Source organism: Microtus ochrogaster, unplaced genomic scaffold, assembly GCF_000317375.1.
Source record: "Microtus ochrogaster isolate Prairie Vole_2 unplaced genomic scaffold, MicOch1.0 UNK5, whole genome shotgun sequence".
Lineage (NCBI taxonomy): Eukaryota > Metazoa > Chordata > Mammalia > Rodentia > Cricetidae > Microtus > Microtus ochrogaster.
In genome coordinates, this window is record NW_004949103.1 from 9,612,016 (window position 1) to 9,623,630 (window position 11,615).

Sequence of the window (11,615 nt, forward strand, 5' to 3'; positions counted from 1 at the left end):
GTTGACAACAGGTGTGGCCACACCCTGACCCAGGGTGTGGTTACTTGGTGTTTTGGACATTAAGATAGTCCATAAAGATGGATTTACTCCACCCTGACCAAAGGTCAGAAAATTCAAGCATACTCATGTTTGTTTCTTAATTTAAAATAGGAGATTTGACATAGGGAGTGGCTGTCTACAGGGTACTTGGTCTAGGGTTTATTCACTGCATATCCTTCCCATGACATCAAGTGCTTTACTCAGGAAATAATGGCTTGATGCCTCAAGTATCGAAGCAAGTAACTGTTGCTTGTCCTTTGTGTCATGTTCAAGTAGTCTTTTGTTTTCGTCTCTCTCTTTTGCATTGGGGTATTAAAGCGTATACAAAATAAATGTGTGTGAATTCAGTATTGACTGAGTTGCCCTCTGGTACTATCCTGTGTCTCTGTATTGCTTTCATATCTTTGTTCTTCCTACTTAATGTTTCTAATCCACATGCCCCAATCCTGGGACTTACAAACCCGTCATGGCTGGACCACTGCAGAAGTCCCCACAAAAGAGCAATATGGCACCACCAGAATATGATAAATATAATATGTGATAAATATGAAATGACCTTCTTTATCTCTTCTGACTAATTTTAGTTTGAAGTCTATTTTGTTAGATATTAGGATAACTACGCCAGCTTGTTTCTTAAGTCTCTTTGATTGGAAAATCTTTTTGCAACCCTTTACTCTGAGGTACTGTCTATCTTTCTAGTTGAGGTGTGTTTCTTCTTTGCAGCAGAAGGATGAATTCTGTTTTCATATCCAATCTATTAGCCTGTGTCTTTTTATAGGTGAATTGAGTCCATTGATACTAAGGGATATAGATGATCACTGATTACCAGTTCCTGTTATTTTTTTGTTGTTGTTGTTGTTCTTGGTTTTGTGTGTGCATTTCCCTTTTTTGGATTTGCTGTAATGGGATTATCTATTGCCTGTGTTTTTGTGGGTGTAGATAACTTTCTTGGGTTGGAATTTTCTTTCTAGTACTTTTCTGCAGGGCTGGACTTATGGATAGGTATTGATTAAATCTGGTTTTGTCATAAAATATCCTGTTTTCTCCATCTATATTGATTGAGAGATTTGGAGCCTGTCCTGGAACTAGCTCAAACTCACAGAAATCTGCCTATTTCTGCCTCCTGAGTGCTGGGATTAAAGGCATGCACCAGTACCACCCAGCTCCATTAAGTTATTTTTAAGGCAGTTTTCTTCTGCTTCACCTGTGTTGTGGTGTTTAGGTCTTGCTGTTGTAGAACCACTAGTTTCTGGTGGTGCCATATTGCTCTTTATTACGTTGAGTGCATTAATGATAGAGTTTTGATTCCATCGCTTAAAACATTCTCTCTTGTCCTTGGCAGTTAACATCTCCAGGCCCCGGTCTCAGGAACCTATATTTCTATGCTCTCTTGGTATAGATGAATACTGAATGTTCTACGGTGAAGTCACATCTGTCTATTGTAATGCTTTCACATGGTAAATGCTATTTCATTCTTGGCTTCTTTCCCACAATATAGTACTTTTGAGATCCATCCATTCTGTTGCATAAATCAGTAATTTGTTCTTCCATGGTACTGCTTGTACCAGTGAATGCTAACAATACAGGAAAAAAAAGAAAACACTAAGGACAGTTCACACTCATTTACACTGCATATTAACATTGTGCTCCCATTGTGGTGTGGGAGAGTGGTCTGTATTCTGTCAATTATATTTTAAATAAACACTCATTGGTCAGTAGCCAGGCAGGAAATATAGGCAGGACAACCAGATAGGAAGTAGAGGTGGGTCAAGGAGAACAGGAGGATTCTGGGAAGAAGAAAGCTCTTTCTGCAGTTGTGAGCCCCCCACACAAGAAACAAGATGTGATTGCCTCACCGAAAAAGGTACCGAGCCATGTGGCTAACACAGATAAGAATAATGGGCTAATTTAAGCTACAAGAGTTAATAAGAAGCCTGAGCTAATGGGCCAATCAGTTTATAGTTAATGTAGACCTCTGTGTGATTTCTTTGAGACTTAACGACTGCAGGAACCAGGCAGAACAAGGACTGGGCAGGACAGAAAACTCAGTCAATACCATTGCAAGAAAACTGGTCCCACAACCAAAGCACACAGTGAGTTGTTTCCAACAGTTAATTATTATGCATAAAATTGCTATGAACATTCAGGCACAGACACATACTTTATTTTTATTGTATCTATATTTCTATGCTGAAGAGTATGATGAACTGTAAGTTTATGATAAATTGCTAAGCTGTTTTTCACAGCAAAGTTGATTTGTGGCTTTACCAATATTGATAATGCATGCCTATTTGATTTTACCCATTCTTTGAGAAGAAGAGTTTTATTTTAATTTGTATGAATTAGTTTCATTTAAATATTTGGGCACATTTTAAATATGTGTTTAGCATCTTGTTGAGTTATAGAGTTCCTTTTGTAGTCTGAAGAAAAGTATATGTCAGATATATGTGTTGAGAATATTTTCTTCAAGTATATAGCTTATATATATTTTGGTATGTATGTGCATGTATATGGTATACCTGCATGTATTCTCACATATTTACAGGCTTATGTGTGGGCAGCTGTGTGTGCACATGCATGTATAATCCAAGGTTAATGATCGGTTCCCTACTTTACCGTTCTCCATCTTATATATTGAGGCGAAGTCTCTCACTTGAAACCAGAGCTCACTCATTTGGTTGGCCTAGCAAGCCAGTTTGCCTCAGGGATTTCCTGCCTCTGTCTCCTTAGCATTGGGATTACACCCAATTGACACATCTACCCAGTACTTATGTGGGTTCTGGGGATACACACTCTGGTCCTCATGCGTGTGAGTCAAACACTTTACCTCACTGAGCCATCACCTCAGGCCACTGTGGCTGGTCTTCACATTTTATAGTGTCTTTTAAAAAGGGCAAGTATTGTCAGGGGTGGTGGCACATACCTTTAATCCCAGCACTTGGGAGGGAGAGGCAGGTAGATCTCTGTGAGTTCAAGGCCAGCCTGGTCTACAAGAGCTGGTTCCAAGACAGGCTCCAAAGCTACAGAGAAACTCTGATTTGAAAAATCAAAACAAAATATTTTAATAATAAGATAAAATAAATAAAAATATCAAGTATTAAATTTTGATAATGTCAAAGTTGTCATTTTTTTTCATAGTGTGTCTTTTGTGTTCTAACCTAAGAAATCTTTGACTAACTTCAAGGCTATCAGAACCTTTTTAATGCTTTCTTAGAAAAAAAGCATTGAAGGATTCCCACCTTTTATAGAAAACGTAAAAGCAGCTCACAGATATTTTACAGTTATAATTTTGTCTTCAGGTCTCATAAAGCATGAGCTACTTTTATTGTATGACATGGCTATGTCCAAAACCTTGACATTTTCCAGCAAAGTCAATGAATCTTACATTTTTTTTTGTATAATTATCTTTCTTTTTTAATTTTTAATTTTTTATTGATTATATTGAACTATACATTTTTCTCTGTTTTCCTCCCTTTCTCTCCCATCCCCTTCAACCCTTTCCCATGGTTCCCATGATCCAAATTTACTCAGGAGATCTTGCCTTTTTCTACTTCCCATGTAGATTAGATCCATGTATGTCTCTCTTAGGATCTTCATTGTTGTCTAGGTTCTCTGGGATTGTGATTTGTAGGCTTTTTTTTTTTTGCTTTATGTCTAAAAACCACTTATGAGTGAGTACATATGATATTTTCCTTCTGGGTCTGGGTTACCTCACTCAATATGATGTTTTCTAGATACATCCATTTTCCTGCAAATTTTAAGATGTTATTATTTTTTTCTGCTGTGTAGTACTCCATTGTGCAAATGTACATGTTTTTAATCTATGTCTAAACTCCTTATTCTCCTGCCTTGTGGTGTTTGTCTTTGCAACCATATCACACTGTCTTTGTTGCTTGTAGCTTTAGAATATGTTTAAAAAAATTAAAAGATAAATACATAGTAATAGTTATCAGTAATAAATACTAACTACCAAGAAAGTTATACAGCAGGGCAGTGGTGGTACATGTCTTTAATCCCAGCAATCTGGAAGAGGCAGGTGGATCTCAGTTCCAGGACAGCCAGCGATACACAGAGAAATCCTATCTAAAGAAAAACAACAACAACAACAAAAGAAAATAATACAGCTTTGGCTTTTTGTTGTTGTTTGTTTCATAATTCTGTCCTTTGGATCTTTTGTGAATCTTTATATATTCTGTTTGCAGAATCTTTTGTGTTTTGTGAATCTTTCCAAAATACCTGCTGGGATTCTGATTAGATAGAGCTACATCTTCATAGTGTTGATTCTTCCAGTCTGTGAATGGCACTCTCCATCAATTTACCTCTTCTTTCATTTGTTTTTGAATGAAATTGTTTTAATTTATGCATGGACAGGTTTCTTTTTTCTTCAAACTAAATATAATAGATCCATCCATTGGGTGTAGAGTGCTAGTTTCCTTCCTATGACCTTAAATTTCTTAGCTACTTAGGTGGATTGCCTTATAGTTAAATTTTTAGTTTTCTGGCTGGAAATAAAGGTATAGACCTGCAATCCCAGTACTCAGAAGATGGCCACAAAGAGGTTTGGGAACTCAAGGTCCTGGTTGGCTACAAAAGAATTCAAAGCCGTCCTTGTTAGTGAGATCTCGTCTCAGATGCCTCTCCCCACTCAAAATGAGTTTTCTTTTTAAGTGAAGCCAAAGAAGGGCTGACTCCCCTCTGTGTTAGCGCCTTTGAGAGGTTGACAGCTGCTCTTGGAGATTTGGAGCAGCAATGGCTGCCATCTCGTTATGTGTTGTTGCATGCTGCCATCTAGTGAGGGCCATGGGCTTGGTGGGACGCGGAGCTGGGCCGGTGATTGCACACTTGTGAGTTCTGTGTCTGAATGTTGCTGATATCTGTGACTCCTTCGAGTGAAGTAATATTTTAGGGTGAAAACACGGGTATATTTAAGATATTTCTGGAATCAGGCCCACGGACTATTTATTCTTAATCTGTTATTAGCATATAGAAATCTATGTTTTTAGAGTTTTGGAAAATTCAAATGCCTGTTAAAGATATTGTCTCTTCATGTATAATTTGCTCTGTTTTGAAAATCGTTATCATTCTTTTCTCAGAGATGTGGAAGTTAGGAAAAACAGGATTTTCTGGGAAAAAGTCACCGTTCATGCTCCTGTTCCTTCAATACCCAGTGAGTACTTTCTGTCACCCCTGTCACCTCTGTTGTTCTCGTCTCCCCCTCCCATATTTGTCTGTCTAATTCTTGAAGTTTCTTGAACTTCCCGTCAATGTCTTTAGGGTTTGAAATCAAGTAGAGCTCCCTGATACAAGCAGGTGTGGGATTCCTCAGCTAGACGCGACCCCAGGATTCAATAAGATGTCCTTCTTTTACGTCATAGAAGAAGCACACACGCTGAGGGGTCTTGTGGTGCTTCTGTTTCAGAACTGAAACTAAGCTCAAGTGTCTGCATGACTGTAGACGCTCCAGACACGAGGGTATGTCCTTATCCTGGGTAGGAGAGACTGAGAAAGATGAACTGGGGTGGAGAGAAGCTGCAGTTTGGCCGGAGAAAGATGTTGGGAGGGTGGCTTCTGCAGGAGCGTGTAACGTGGTCCATAGGCAGTGGAGAAGTGTTCTCCAACACGTGTGGGGAGAACCTTGTGGGGAAAGGAGGTTTGGCCAGGGTGTGCAGGACATGGAGAGACAAGATTAAAATGATAGGGCACTCTCTTTTGCTTTGCATAGCTCATAGGCCCCACAGCCCCACATCCTCCAGGAGTCTAGAAACAAGGAGTTTTCTGTGCAAGTCTCCATTAGTAACGTCCACACTGTGGCATCAAAATGTATGATTGAGGCAAAGTAAGGAAGGAATGTTGCATTTTGGCTTATAGTCTTAGGGGGTTATTTCATCATTCCTGGGAAGACATGATGGCAGGAGTCTGGCTGGTCACATTGTGTCTACATTGAATGAACTGGAATTGAGTTTGTGCTGTAAAATCTCAAGGCCTGCCCCTAGTGACCCCTAGCAACCTCCAGTGAGGTACCACCTCCTAGAGGTTCTGTATCTTTCTCAATTAATGTCCTTAGCTGGAGGGCAAGTGTTCAAGCTCAAGAGCCGATAGATAAAGGATATTCAACATTCATATTACAACCAAGCCCTGTGACCCGAAACTGAGATAGCAATTTTCATATTGACTTAATTATTGCTGTTAGTGATTAATTATTAATACCAGCCAAATATTAGCTTTTCATAGCAGTACAGGCAATGTTGGGCTGAAGGGAGTCACTATATAAAATAAACAAGAAACTGAAATGGTTCTGGATTTGTGTCTACCTAGTACTCTTATCTTTCTAAATGTGTAAGCAAATACTTAAAAAATTTTGAGACATTGATATTCTCTTCAATAATGACAGAATTTAACTGACTTTTTCTTTTTTAATTAAAAATTTTCATTTATTTTACATACCAACCTTGATTTCCCCTCCCTTTTCTCTTCCTGTTCCCTTCCCCCACCTCTATCTTCCCACGTCTGCTTCTCCTCTGTTCAGAAATGGGCTCCCATGGGAATCAACAAAGCATGTTATATCACTTTGAGGCAGGACCAAGCTCCCCATCCCCAAGGCTCCTGCATGGGGAATAGGTTCCAAAACGCCAGCTCAGGCGCCAGGGACAGGTCCCGATCTCACTGCTAGGGGCCCCACAAACAGACCAAGCTACACAGCTGTCACCCATAGTCAGAGGGCCTAGGGCAGTCTTATGCAGGCTTCCTAGCTGTCGGTCTGGAGTCCATGGGCTCCCACTAGCTCAGGTCAGCAGTGGTTCCCCTGTCATAATCTTTAATGCCTCTTGCTTAAGCAACCCCTCCTCCCTCTTGTCAACTGGACTCCCGGAGCTCAGCCCAGTGCTTTGACTGTGAATCTCTGCATCTGCTTCCAAAGGATGGAAGTCTCTCTGTTGACAGTAAAGGTAGTCATAAATCGGACTATAGGAGAAGGTTAGTTCAGGAACCCTCTCCACTATTGCTAAAAGTCCTAGTTGGGAGTCATTTTGGGGATTTCTGGGAGTTTCCCTGGCACCAGGATTCTCCCAAATCCCAAAACAGCCCCCTATATCAAACTATCTCTTTTATTACTTCCCCCCTCCATCCTATTCCTACTCAATCGATCAATCGATCTGATACCTCATATTCTCCTCCCCCATCTCCTCCCTTCCAGCCCTACCCACAGTTTACTCAGGAGATCTCATCTATTTCTCTTTCCCAGGGAAATCCACGTGTCCTTCTTAGGGTCCTCTTTGTTACCTAGCTTCTCTGGGGCTGTGGATTGTAGCCTGGTTATCCTTTGCTGTACATCAAATATCCACTGATGAGTGAGTACATATCATGTTTGTCTTTCTGGGTCTGGGCTACCTGATTCAGGATGATTTTTTCTCTAGTTCCGTTCATTTGCCTGCAAATTTCATAATGTCTTTTTTTTTAACCACTGAGTAATACTCCATTTTGTAAATATACCACATTTTCTGTATTCATTCTTTGGTTGAGGGGCAACTAGTTTGTTTCCAGGTTCTGGCTATTATGAATAATGCTGCTATGAACATATTTGAACAAGTGTCCTTTTGGTATGATTGTGCATGCTTTGGGTATATGCCCAAGACTGGTATAACTGAATCTTAAGGTAAATTGATTCCCAATTTTCTGAAAAACCATCATATAGATTTCCAAGGTGGTTGTATAAATCTGCACTCCCACCAGCAGTGGAGGAGTGTTCTCCTTATTCCACATCCTCTCCAACATAGGCTGTTTTAGTATTTTTGATCTTAGCCATTCTGACAGATGCAAAATGGTATCTCAGAGGTGTTTTAATTTGCATTTCCTGATAGCTAAGAATGCTGAACAGTTCTTTAAGTGCATCTTGGCCACTTAAAATTCTTCTGTTGAGAATTCTCTGTTTAAATCTGTACCTAATTTTTAAATTGGATTATTTGGTATTTGATGTCTAGTTTCTTGAGTTTATATATATATATATATTTTGAAGATTAGTCCTCTGTCAGATGTGGGGTAGGTGAAGATTTTTTTACCATACTGTAGACTGTCATTTTGTCTTGTCGACAGTGTCCTTAGCCTTCCCTAAGTTTCTCAGTTTCAGGAGGTTCCATTTATTAATAGTTGCTCTCAGTGTCTATGCTACTGGTGTTATATTCAGGAAGTGATCTCCTGTGCCAGTGCGTTCAAAAGTACTTCCCACTTTTTCTTCTTTCAGGTTCAGTGTTACTGGATTTTAACTGACTTTTTCAAAGTTTGATGAAGCAAATATTTTAAGAAATTTAGAAAATTTGTTTTTAAGTGTAATACTCTTATTATTTGAGAATTTCACATAATGTATTTTGACCATATTTATCTCTTACCTCACTCCTCTCTTTAACTTCCTCTGGATCCACCCCCATCTCCTTTATTCTTTAAATTTACAGTGCAACAAAATAAGTATAATTGAGCTCTGATTTATTTACTACAGAATAAAAATACATTGACCAGAGACTGGGTCTGAGTAACAATATAAAACCAAATAGTCCACAAATCAAGTTGCCTGACAAATTAAATTACAAATGATAAAAAGAATCCTCATATTTTCATAACTTAAGTAATTAACAGTTTTCAATCAATAATATATATCCCAAGATGAAATCAAAATAAATTTATGAACTATTGAGTTGAGTAACACTGCAAATAAAAGCTGATAGAATTCAGCTATTACAATAATTTAAATTTATGACATTAATACAAAAACATCTAAAATTCCCAAACCAAAACAAAAAGTCCTTGATGTGAGAACCCATAAAAGTATAATAACCAACTTATTAAGGAGTGCAATGAAAAACAGATACAGAACAAAGCAGATGCCGCCGCTAATCCTGCTCTGCTGCTTGGTCTCCAACCATGCCAAATGTGAGCAAGAGCAAGAGAGCCGAGAGCCTTTAGCCTTCAGCTCATCAGTCATCATGTGGCAGACAGAACCATGCTCTAGGGCTTACTGCCCCAAGGCTATTGGTAGATTGATTTCCTATAGCAAATCTACTTTGTCTAAGAGGCTAGGTAGAGAATGGCAGAGTAAGCTTAAAATAGAGAAGGCAGTGATAGAAAGCAGTATAAACTGAATAAGAAACAAACCAAAAACAATCATTAAAACTAGTCTTCAAAAAGACAAGTAAAAAATTCCAGCAATAGTTATTAATCTTGACAATAATGGCAAATAAGAATCAGTAGTAGTAGGAAAAAGGAATCACTGTAGCAGAGATTAAATATCATGAACTACCTTCTGCCCCTAAATTTGAAAGTAGTTTGTTAAGTTTGCAAAAATATATAAAGAACAAAAGGATTTATGAGGACATAGAAAAATGTAAAAAGTTCAGTTGGCCTTAAAGAAATAGAATCCTAGCCGGGCAAGGTGGCATATGCCTTTAATCCCAGTACTTGGGAGATAGAGACAGAATTTGAGGTCATCCAGGTCTACAAAGTGAGTTCCAGTACAGATAGGGCTGTTATACAGTGAAACCCTGTCTAAAAAAATCCACAAACAAATAAATAAATAGAATCTCAGCATGCTAGCAGTTTTGCAGCAATTTCCTCTTATTTGAAATCTCCTATCCAGGAAGGAGGTCACTAAAACTCAGGAACTTTTAAAGGGAGACTCATTGAGACTCAGGAAGTCAACAACTCACAAGTGTCAGGAAGTCCCTGAAACTTACTAGATGCACAGGGTCTTTCTGTTCCCAAGTTTATATAAGCAGTAAGGACTGACAAAGAGAAGAGATACTGTGACTTGTCAAGCAACTTGTAAGTTGAGTAGAAAGCTCAAGGGTCCCAGATTTTGTTATTGTCACCTATGCTGGGTGGGTTTTCTTTACTTTTTTAACATAATTTTCAATTGATTCTTTGGGAATTTCACATTCTGAACCCCAATCCCCCCCCCATTTCCCAGTCCTTCCATATTTGTTCCTCACCCACGTAGTACCCTCCAAAAAAAATTAATAAAATATTCATTAAAAACAAAATGAACCAATAAAAAAAATCCACTTTGCTTCTTCATCTTTTTTGCCTATCCAACATTTCTTCATTCTTCTTAGTTGGAGCTATGGTGTGTTACACAGTATACATACATACCCCTTTGTCTACTTGGCTTTACTCATAAATGGTCATTGTAATGAGTTGTTGGTCTGGTTCAAAGCCTCTGGCTTCTGGTACACCATCAATACTGTACTGTCACTGAAACTCCTCCCAGATATCCTGCCATTGCCAAGAGTAATGGAGATCCCGTGGCCATGGTTCCACAGGACCAGTCCCTACATGAACTCCAGCAGGTTATGGATGGGGTAGATTCTGGAGTGTGGCAAATCAAAGCCCTGGCTCTGGGTGGTAATTGATTTGGTCAAACTGGTTGCTGAGCTGACCCCTCAGGCAAAGGACAGAGTCAGCTCTTCTATGTCCATGCCATTGGAATGGGCTTTTCCATACCTATGATAAGGTGTGAGACCGTCTCTTCTGAGTATGGGACCATCTCTTCCATGAGGGGTGGGACCAGCTCTTCTGCTGCAGTGGCCAGTGAGGGGCAAGGCCAGCTTTCCCAGGACCAGCATAGAGCAATGTTGGCTCAGTGTGACCCCTGGATAACAACATGCGTGATTTCTATGGTTCCTTGTGGTATCTTGGTCCATGGAGATGAGAACAGACTTCAGCTGCAGCAGGGCCATCATAGGTGGACTTTTTCTGTCCTACCAGCCTGCTCCAAATAACCATAGAGAGACTTATATTAATTATAAATGATTGGATGATAGCTCAGGCTTATTTCCAGCCAACTCTTACAACTTAAATTAACCCATTTCTATTAATCTATGTGCTGCCCTGAGACTTGTTTGCCTCATCTACAAACTTCCCATGTTTCCGTGTCTGGCTTGAGACTTCTCCAATAGTGCTCTTCTTATTCCCAGCATTCTCTCTACTTCCAGAATCCTGCCTAACTATTGGCCAACCAGCATTTTTTTAATTTTTATTAACAGTAGGAGTAACACAACCTCACAGTGTACAGAATGATTAATCCACAGCAGACCATGGATCCAGACTTAGCCCTTGGCAGCAGCTCAGACCCAGCTGTCACCATGGCCCCTGTGGTAGCACAGGCCACCTATTCTGGGTGGGTTTTCCAAGCCCATCTTTGAGTTGTCCATGTTCCTCTAGGTAAGGACAATAAGCTTACTGATTTGCCAAGTTGTACTTTGATTGTATTGTTATTTTGGTCTGTAGTTGGTTCCCTGTGTGTGTCTTCTGAGATGGAGTCATTCCTGATCCCCCTGAACCTGTCAGGGACACTCAGGAAACTTAGGGTCTAGAATTGAGGTTGCATGTCCAGATGATTCTTGGAGAAGAGCCATGGGAAATGGTTGCCCCAAAGGGAACAAAGAGTCACAGCTCTTCACTTTTGCTATTTCATGCAGCATCAGTTTTTGACAAGGCATGGGAGACAGAAGGGGGCATGGTTACACACACCACACACACACACACACACACACACACACACACACACACACACACACACACTTTCTTGAGAC